We start from the raw sequence: 11153 nt of genomic DNA on the forward strand, positions 1-11153 counted from the left end.
AGCATTAAAAAATTGCTATACAGGACTGCCTTCAGATGTCTTCTGAAGGTTGTATAGATACTTATCTCCTTGACAGGGGTCGCATAACTCCATACACTCCAACCTTTATCCAACGAAAATAGGGACGTCCTACCATATCATGCAACATTTTTTCGATGAAACTAGGGGCGTCCTACGGAAAAATGGGACATTCCGGGATCAAATCAGAAACTGGGTTGGCTTCTGTAAATCCAGGACTGTCCCTGGAAAATAGGGACATTTGGAGGGTCTGTAGGTGCGGGAAAAGCAAAGTGTGGGTGAGCCCGGATGGTAGTAGAGGTCCAACAACTTCTTGAACTTCCCTACCCCAGGTGTAAATCTCAGAGTCAGAGATAAGGTTCCCTTCTCTGCTAGTTTGATCATACTTTCAATAAAGTTTGGACAAGGTGACCTATGGAGTCTCTTTCAACTGTTCAGATCCCACCAGGTTCCTGGGAGCTGTTAATATGAGCTCAGACAATATTTTGCCCTCCGTTTTCAAGCTTCCAGTACATGTGAAACTCTCACACAATTTATATTTACTGCTGTGTAAATGCACTCTACATGGGGCTACCTTTGGAGGGGAGCTGGAAACTACAACTAATCCAGAATGCAGCAGCAAGACTGGTGACTGGGGGTGGCCGCCGAGACCACATAACACCGGTCCTGAAAGACCTACATTGGCTCCCAGTACATTTCTGGGCACAATTCAAAGTGTTGGCGCTGACCTTTAAAGCCCTAAACGGCCTCAGCCCAGTATGCCTGAAGGAGCATCTCCACCCCCATCGTTCTGCCCGGACACTGAGGTCCAGCGCCGAGGGCCTTCTGGCAGTTCCCTCGCTGCAAGAAGCGAAGTTACAGGGAACCAGGAAGAGGGCCTTCTCGCCCTGTGGAATGCACTCCCACCAGGTGGGAAATAAACAGCTAATTGACTTTTAGAAGACATCTGAAGGCAGCCCTGTTTAGGGAAGCTTTTAATATTTGATGAATTATTGTGTTTTAATATTTTGCTGGAAGCTGCCCAGAGTGGCTGGGGAAACCCAGCCAGATGGGCAGGGTATAAATATTATTATTTATTATTTATTTATTTATTTATTATTTATTAATTATTATTATTATTAGTAGTAGTAGTAGTAGTAGATTAAGCCTGTTGCACTAGCGGAAACCAATGCAGTGATGCCCACTACTACAATGGGACTTCCCCCCTCTCCTCCCCTTGTGCACTCCTGTGACCTCCCTAAATCTGTTCCTGAGGGTCAGGGGAACCCCTCCCCCCAAAAAAACTCAGTGGGGGTGGCAGGGCCAGATCGTTCCATCAGGCAAGCAGTAACGGTCGCACTGGAGGGACAATCTCTTTGGCACTACATTCAATGCAGCCCTGTACATTCAGGGTGGCATATGCAATATAAACATAATACCACCTGATAGGAAAGCATTTTCAGACTGTTCCCACGTCTTTAGTGGTGCAAATAATTGATTTGTGGAGGCACTTCATTCAGCACCTCAGGATTATTTGGCCATTGCTAATATGCTAAAAAACAGACTTGAGCCTGCAGACAAGGTTTCAGCTGGCAAATTCTCATACACACCGCCCTTTCCCTCTCAGGCCGTAGCTATTTAATCAGTGGCTTATGGAAGAATCTCTCTTTCTCTCCATTGCCCCTGCAGCCTCCGATGCATGCTGTAGATATATCAACCTGAACTTTAGGCTCTGGGCATTCTTGGGTACCTTAAACAGCAACACAGGAGCAAGGAGCATGGTCACATGGTGCAGCTCAGCCTCTGATGACCATGTGTACAGTGCAAACATCTGTAGGGAGGAAGGAGACATTGCACACACCTGGTTGCATTGCCCTTTTAGGATATTTCATTATTGCCCAGGAGAATGGAGGCAAAGCTACTTGGCACGACTCCACTCTATCGTCTCCTGTTACACAAAGGAGTGAACAATACCTGAGCTGGCATTAATGTCTTCCTACATCTGTCCCATCTTTCTCCCTTGTTTTCTGCATTTTGTTTGTATGCTTGCCTGTTGAACCATTTTCCTACACCCATCTCTGTCTCTTCCCCCACAAGCTGGAAGATAGGAAAGTGCCTTATTGCCAACACAATAATTGATCCATTGTCTACATTGACAAGCTCTCTATGGTTTCAGGCAGGGGAAATACCCAGCCCGACCTGGGATCGAACCTGGGACCTTCTACATTCAAAGGAGATGCTCTGCCACTGAGCCATAGCCCTTCTCCTGATCTGATGCCTGGATTGTTTGTGACAAGACTTTACTGAGGGAGTTGTTTTTTGGTGGTGGTGGGGAAGTGGGGGGAAAGAGAACATGGTCAAAACTCTCCAGAATGCTTGTGGGTTGCTCAAAATCATAATAATAGAAGCTCAGCCAGAATGTATGCAGCAGATCAGGCAAGGCACCACCAAGGCCAAGAGGATGCTGGCATGGTTAACATGCAGACTCAAGGAAACTAGAGGCAAGAAGACTTCCTTCAGAAATAATTTCCAGATGAGGAGACCACACTTGCAAAGCAAGCAAGCATGCAAAAAGATTAAGACGAGCAATATTAAAATAAAAAATAGAAGCAGTAAACCAGCTAGGGAGGTGGTTGCACCAATATAAACATTTAGGACCTGTGCTAATTGGCCCTAGTGGTTTTGAAAACAGAAGATACCAGGCACTGCATTTTGCAGTTGAAGTGCCTTCAGACTCAATTCCATGTAGCGTGTATTATTCTGCAAAAGGCTAGAGGGCTCTGAGGGAAGGATGATAGAGACAAGAGGAAAGGGGGTCAATGATTCACCAAGAAAAGTCAGCACCTGAGATTTGATGAGCACCACTGAGTCAACAACCTTTTCTTTATGTTGGCCTGTCAATGCACAAAACAACTTTGGCTCTTTTTTATGTGCATTTGTACTGTGCACATTTGCTTTAAAACTGCTGATTTTATTTACATTTTGACATATGTTATGCCAACTTGTTTTTAATGGTTGGTTTTTATCAGTTTTTTTTAACAGATATTTTCTTTTTTAAAACCCTTTTAAAACCCTTTTAGAGGTTTTCGTTTATTAGATGGAGGTGAGGAATGGCTTCTGCTCTCTCCTGGCCATTTTACAATTAAACGTAAAAAAAACCTGGGTCTGTTTTCCCCGGTCAGTTAGCCATACTAACTGCTTGCCAGTATAGTTAGCGTCAATTGTTTGACATGTTTATCCTATTAAAATCTGCTTTCTTTGGACAAGAATAAATGTCAACATTTTAATATAGGCATCTCTGTCAGTCATTTGATTTCCTCGCATTCTTTTTCTTCCTCAGATAAGGCTTCTGAATAAAACCTTTATTCAGGTTTCAAGCCGTGTGTGTGTGTGTGTGTGTGTGTGTGTGTGTGTGTGAGAGAGAGAGAGAGAGAGAGAGAGAGAGAGAGAGAGAGAGAGAGAGAGAGAACAGATGGATCAGACCAAAAGCCCATCTAGAAAGAGCAGTGCTCCATGCCCTGAACTTAACAATGAACTTAACAATAGGAATTGGTAGAAATGTTATATTTATTGGGTTATATTACCTGGGAAAAGTCCTCTCAGGGCTGGATTTAGGTTTGATGAGGCCCTAAGCTACTGCAGGTAGTGGGGCCCTTTATATGTCTAGCTGTCCCTTGTCAACAACAAATTGTCACTCTTTTTTGCATTGACTATATGCTATATGGTAATTTATGGACCTAATAGGTATCTAAAGCCATTTGCACATGCAGAATGTAAGTACCCAATATATTTGTTGTTGTTTAGTCATTTAGTTGTGTCCAACTCTTCGTGACCCCCTGGACCAGAGAACACCAGGCACTCCTGTCTTCCACTGCCTCCCGCAGTTTGGTCAAACTCATGTTCGTAGCTTCGAGAACACTGTCCAACCATCTCATCCTCTGTCGTCCCCTTCTCCTTGTGCCCTCAATCTTTCCCAACATCAGGGTCTTTTCCAGGGAGTCTTCTCTTCTCATGAGGTGGCCAAAGTATTGGAGCCTCAGCTTCAGGATCTGTCCTTCCAGTGAGCACTCAGGGCTGATTTCCTTAAGAATGGATAGGTTTGATTATTAAGGAAATCAGTCCTGAGTGCTCACTGGAAGGACAGATCCTGAAGCTGAGGCTCCAATACTTTGGCAGAAACGAGCAAACCAGTGGTGTTTTAGGGAGCAGGCTAGCAGGCGGGGCCCATTACTTACATCATGGGTTTTATTTTATTTGTTTTTTTTATCTTATATTTTGGAAGTGTACATCCAGTTTTTTTCCCTTTAATTTTTTTGGGGCCCCCAAGAGAGTGGGGCCCTAAGCTATAGCTTGTTTAGCTTATACGTAAATCTGGCACTGAGTCCGCTTACCCCTTTTGGGGGTGTGGCGGCTTTATGGGACAGCTAGTGCCTCCCCTCCCCCATACACACACTGATAATGCAGAGCTGGGATGCTGGGGGCCCTGTATTGCCGAAGCATGAGCTTCAACATGTGCTCTCAGCTTGAAATCTAGCTCCACGCCAGCCTGTTGAATTGGCCAATGGCAGACTGGTGCAGAGGGCAAGACTCTTTGGGGGTGTGCTTGAAAGAACAATCAGGCCCCCCCTCAGGTCCACTCCTGGGGAATTTAAACAGCCTGTGCCAGCACCCAGCTCTTCTTCATCAGATCAACCCACCCACTCCTTTAATTTTGCATTGGCCCTGCCATGGCTGCGGTGTTCGCCATGTTTTGGGGGTCGGGTAGAAATTTGAAAATTGGCTGTGACTTGGGGTTTTTGCCTATCTCATAGCAATCACCACAACTTTGGTGGTTTAGGCATTGGGGACGCAGGTGGTGCTGTGGGTTAAACCACAGAGCGTAGGACTTGCCGATCAGAAGGTCGGCGGTTCGAATCCCCGTGATGGGGTGAGCTCCCATTGCTCAGGCCCTGCTCCTGTTCGAAAGCACACCAAAAAGTGCAAGCAGATAAATAGGTACCGCTCTGGCGGGAAGGTAAACGGCATTTCCGTGCATTGCTCTGGTTTGCCAGAAGCAGCTTAGTCATGCTGGCCACATGACCCGGAAGCTGTATGCCAGCTCCCTCGGCCAGTAAAGCGAGATGAGCACTGCAACCCCAGAGTCGGTCATGACTGGACCTAATGGTCAGGGGTCCCTTTACCTTTTAACCTTAGTCTTGGCTGGAGGGGGGGGTTGTACCCTTGCTTTCTCCTTCAGAAACAGGGTATTCCATTAAAGGGATCCACAATGGAGTTGCTTCTGGCCATATTTCCAGATGAGGGCTTGGGCCTCAACTCTACTAGAGGTGGCAATCCCGACAGGGATACCCCTATTTGATGTAAGTCATAGGATTCCCTTCTGCCGGGTTGCCACTGACATCATTTCAGGCAGGTGGGCCGGAAATAAATGGTTACCCATTGCCTATGCCAAACCTCCTCATCTGTAGTCAATAAATTTTGGCTTGATTACAGTAGATCCCATTCAACTGTGTTGTGTCTTTACTGGTATTTTATCTGAGCGGAGGATGGGGAAATATGCAGCCTGGCCTTGCAAGTACCATGGCTAATTTGCATAAATCATATCAACAGAACAGCATTAAAATGAGATCTAGAGAGACTATTAATTTCACAAAACTTTGACTCTCAGGATGGTTTCTCTCAGCCACTTCCCCACTTCCCCTATTTTTATTCTCCATTTCATGTTATTTCTGTTTCCCCCCGCTTAATGCTACATCATTTACCTACCACTTCTAAACCATCTCAGGCACATGTTAAATGCAGCGTTTGTAACAGTTGAAGCTGGCAAACCCACTCATTAACCGTCTAAGTACGTAATCTAAGTATCCATTTTCAAGGAGTTTTAGAAATAGTAATCATCTAGTTTCATGGCTTGTTGTAAGCCATGTGTACAATACAGCTTGCACCAAACTCAAGTAATTATCCAAACACATTTGAAAATTGTGCAGGCACAGGTATGCAATTTTCAGCACCCAACAATTGTGTCCTCATCCACGAATCCTTTCCAACCCACCTAGATGGATGACTAGGTGGGCATACTCGGTTTAAGATCCCAAACACAAATTATTCCAGGCTATGGCACTTAACTCCATGTTTTCCATAGTTGGATTAAACACTGAACAACTGGCGAGGACTTATCTAGAAGAATGTCCCTGTCATAACATCTTTATACCAAGAAAGGTGATATCTGTCAAACATCTATTTCTATGCAGCTATTAAAAAGGCAGGCACCACAACAGAGAAATAAAAAGTGAACACATCTCATGCTCAATATCTGTTTTCCTTTGACCCTTCCCCATTATAAGCACATTGTGTGGACTTGTATGGGTAGGCTAAAGGCAGCCATTACAAGGGCTGAAACTGAATATGCTTTTTTTCTTTCCAGAACTGGAATTCTTTATCCCATTGCAGTCTTCTCCCACTGACTGATGACTAAATAATATTTCTTGTCTCTCCTAGTTTTTAAAAGTATTGTTATTAATTGCATCACCTATCAGCTTCACTACAAAACAAAATTCCTACTCTGCTCACAAATAGATGCAAACTTGAGAAAAAACAACAACACCTCACTCTTACCCTGCTTGCAGCTTCCCATGGGTATCTGACTGGCCACTGTGACAGCAGGACACTGGTCTACATAGGCCTTTGGTCGGATCCAGCGAGGCTCTTCTTGTGTTCTTCAACACTGAGAAGGGGAAACATTTGTTGTCACAGCAAATGCATTATTGTCTGCAAAGTACCATTTGCCATAGCTCCCAAAGTTCATCAAGGAGAAAGAATGGCTCTGAAATGGCTTCACACAATAGGCACTAATTTATGAGGTGGCACTTGAGGTTCGGTTCCATCACACTTCCAACTCGCTAAATGCCTATTCAATAATTATGACATTTGCAAACTGATAAGAAAATGAGCCTCAAAGTGGCATTCCAAGAGCAAACCTGTTAAAGTAATGAATTGCCTCAGGCTGGGTATTTAGAAGGTCTTGCTGCTTTCATTTTGTGCTGAACATAAGGTGCCCTTTCTTATGCACACACATGTATCACTAGGGTTTCCATTTCATTGTTCATGCTTCTCTGTGAGATGCCTTCTAAACCACGCAGATGAAATTTATGGTCATGGCAACCCGCCTTTTAGAGTGATTCCAGTAGCTGGGAAAAGACCAACAGGAGATGCAACATGAACACACGAGTCAATTTCTGCTTTTACTTTGCGAGCTAAGCAAAAATGATGCCCAGTTTATACACGACTAACTGAAAGTTGCCCAGGAATTTTAAGATTCCTAAAAAAGCAAGGAATCCTAAGATTTTTAAATGGATAGTGTAATTTGTTAGTTTTAGGAGTGTGCACAGCCACTACCATCTTGACCCAGGGCCCCACCCTGACCTAGGGATCAGCTGATCAGGTGCCAGCCCAGAATGAGTGGGGCTAATGTTTATTTATAGGGTGTTTTTTTAGCATATACAGTCAAAATAGGGGCAGAGGAAGGAGATCTGCATCTTCCTATCCTTTCTTTCTGATTAAACTGCAGCCAGCAAGGGGGTTCAGTCCAGCTGTGTGCTGCTTCACTAATGCATTCTCTGTGGGAAACATGCCAATGAAGCAGGATTGCACCGTTGACATGAGCTTCATGCAATGGTGTTTCGAGTGCTCGGCTGCTGTGCCAGAACAACTTCACATCCCCCTTCTGCCCCTCTCTCAACCGGCTTTGTGTGGTTCAGATCACAGAATCTTAGAGCTGGAATGGACCACAAGGGTCATCTAGTCCAACACCCTGCAGTGAAGGAATCTCAGCTAAAGCATCCCTGGCAGATGGCCATCCAACCTCTGTTTAAAAACATCCAAGGAAGGAGAGTCCACCACCTCTAGTGGGAGTCTGTTCCACTGCTGAACAGCTCTTACTGTCAGAAAGTTTTTCCGAATATTTAGTCGGAATCTCCTTTCTTGCAACTTGAAGCCATTGGTTTGAGTCCTACCTTCCAGAACAGGAGAAAACAAGCATTCTCCCTCCTCCATGTAACACCCTTTAAGATATCTCCTCTCAGTCTCCTCTTTTCCAGGCTAAACATACCCAGCTCCTTCAACTGTTCCTCATAAGACCCTTGATCTTCTTGGTTGCTGCCTCTGCACACATTCCAGCTTGTCAACATCCTTCTTAAATTGTGGGGCCCAGAATTGGACACAGTATTCCAGGTGTGCTCTGACTCCTGTAACTTGTCCATCTAGTGGAATCACACACACACACACACACACACACACATATATATATATATATATATATATATATATATATATATATATAAACAGGATCAGGGACATAGAAAACTGCCTTATACTGAACCAGATCCTTGTTCCTAGTAGTTACAATGACCACCATTGGGTCTCCAGTATTTCAGACTGTCCCTTCTCCACATAAGGTTCCTGTTAGGGTTAATTATAAAGTTTTAATCACTGTACAAAATCTCCCAATCCTATTTGGAGATTCCAGGGATTGAAGCAAGGACCTTCCTCAGTATACCAGCAAATATTTTTTACTCTCTTAAAAAATAATCATAATAATAGCAACAACAAAATGAGGCCACTGCCCCTGCAATTATATAGCAGAATGAAAACAGCTTTGGTGGTAAATGGACTAGTTTGTACTGAAAACGAAGTACTGGAGTCAGAGTTCTTTCATTCTTTAAGTGTATGTCTTTTACACCTGGCTCCAAGTGGTGGATCTTGAAGTAGATTCCACATGTCTGAAGGCTGCCCACAATCAACAGTGTAGAGTAGGACTCAAGAGAAGCTTGATCAGGATCTGCTGGTTTCTGGGTGATTTGCAGTAGATCAACAAGGATCTGACTTGCAATTGCTTTACTGAAAGAAAACAAGAGTGGATTTTTGTGTGGAAGGTCTATGAGCTCACTTCTGAGACTGAAAAACAAATTCCTGGGCTAAGATACACTCAGTGGTGCCCTGTTCTTTAATTCTAAGATTATGCCAGCCATCTTTAGAAGCCATTATTTTGCACTTGGCGCCAGCTGGTTGACCTTGGGGTTCTATTAAAAAGAAACACAAAGTAGATTTTGCAAGCTTGTAGTTCGCCCACCCCTAGCGTGGAGCATGATGAATGAAGCAGGGCATGAATTATGAAAACAAGGGGAAAAATACTTCTTCGCATCAAGAAACATTTCCATTTATAAGATTGTTTGTGTATAACCATATTGTAAAAAAAAAGCAGAGTTGTGAAGAGGACTGTGAAGCGGGTGAAAATACACAGGGAGGCAAAATAGCTTAAATAGGCAGTAGACAAGGTACAGTATTAAATTACTGGGTTGGATTTTTAACTCTTATATGATATTGATAGAAATCATTCAGTGGAACTTGTGAAATTGCTTGGCTTTAATTTCAGGTAAAACGACACTTAAAAAAAAAGTTAGAAAGATGATCAATTATTGATTCTGTCCTAGGAATTTTCACTTTGGAAAAAAAGAGAAAAAGGTTGGGTTTTTTATTTTACTTGGTTGGCTGGGAATTAAATATCTAGCACAATATTTTAATAACTTGAAATCTTATCAATGAAATTATTACAGATGTTCTCCCGGTTCTTAAAAAAATAATGAACCATGCCAAAGCCTAAAGCAGTCAGATTAATTAGGAATGTTTGTGACTCTTCTAAAATCTCCTCTAACAGCTCCTTTATTCACCCCTTGAAATGCATCTTCCACAGTTGCAGAATCCAGAGCTGGAGAGAAGCTGATGGCATGGAGTGGCTAACAACTTTTATCCTTTTTTCTGTGGGTCCCCAGTTGGGATACGTGCAATGTCCCAGAAAAATAAACATCTCCCCCTTGCCTGCCATTATAGTCCTTCGGATGTTTCACTCATGAAGGAGTCTTCTAATTGCGACAGAAATTCTGCTTTAGACAAAAGTCAATCTGTGATATGGTCTTCAGTGGAAACATGATTGGGGACAAAAGTATTAAAGATGAATGAACATGCGAAAAGACAAATGTCTCATCTCCATGCTTAAGCTCAGCCCCCCCCCCCCCGTACAACAAAAAGGTTAACATCTTACTGAGATAGGGCCAATGACGCCACGAGATATCCTTGGGGGAACAATGCTCTTACAGGGCCCCTTGGTACTGATACCTGGGCTGTCTCACCTATGCATCTCTCGAGGCACTACAGTGGTAGTGTCTTTGTCTAGGGCCCCCCATAAAATATTTGAGGGAGCCTGCCTTCCCCAAAGTTGATGGGCATTGCCATTCAAAAAGTGTTTGTGCACTGTGTCATGTGATCGATTATATGGAACGGAGCTTACCTGCCCAAACATATTTTATTCAGGTTGGCACCCCTGAATATAAGAATAAGACGGCCCTTGAAAGATACAGCAGTGTATTCCTTCAGACTCCCACATCTAACCACATTTGCATGTGGAGGTCCCCAAGCCACCCCTCAAATAACTCACAACACACACATAATTTTTGTTTAAGGTTTTTGGTATAATTTTGGCCACAACATTATTGAAATACATAAATGTGAGTGGTTGCTTAGGCATTGGTCAAGACTATCTGTCCGTCCCGTCCCCCCCGCCTGGGGACAGAACTGACTTCTGGATACCAATGGAAGCCAGTAAGGGAAAACAATATTGGGGAGAAATGGAGCTGAGACACAGGCCCTCACCTTTCCCCGCATGCTCCCCGGGGCTTGCCGGTCCTAGTCCCATTCCAGGGATTCGGATAAAAAAATGGCAAGACCCTGGATTTCTTTAACGGAATTCCCTTTCCGCAGCAGCATTGGAGGGGCAGGCCCAGCCAATCCTACCCCCTCCTCCAACCAATTGATAACCAATGCCTAGCCGCAACCTTACAAGTTGTGATGATTTGCTACGCAGTAGGCAAAAACCAAATGGGCCAGCCAATCAGCCAGATGGACAAAATTCCTACCAGGCCCCTGCCCCAACTGCAGGGCATAACAAGGTCAATGCAAAACCCCTAAGTTAGGGAGGGTGGGAGGGCAATCTGTTGCACACAGCGAAAGTGAAAGCTCCAAGCTGTGTGCCCAGGATTTAAAACATCCGATCCCTCCCACCAAAATTGCAACATAAAATTTACCCCAGCAACACAGCCATCCAATCG

Source organism: Podarcis erhardii (genome assembly GCF_964252035.2).
Source record: "Podarcis erhardii genome assembly, chromosome: 5".
Taxonomy (NCBI): domain Eukaryota; kingdom Metazoa; phylum Chordata; class Lepidosauria; order Squamata; family Lacertidae; genus Podarcis; species Podarcis erhardii.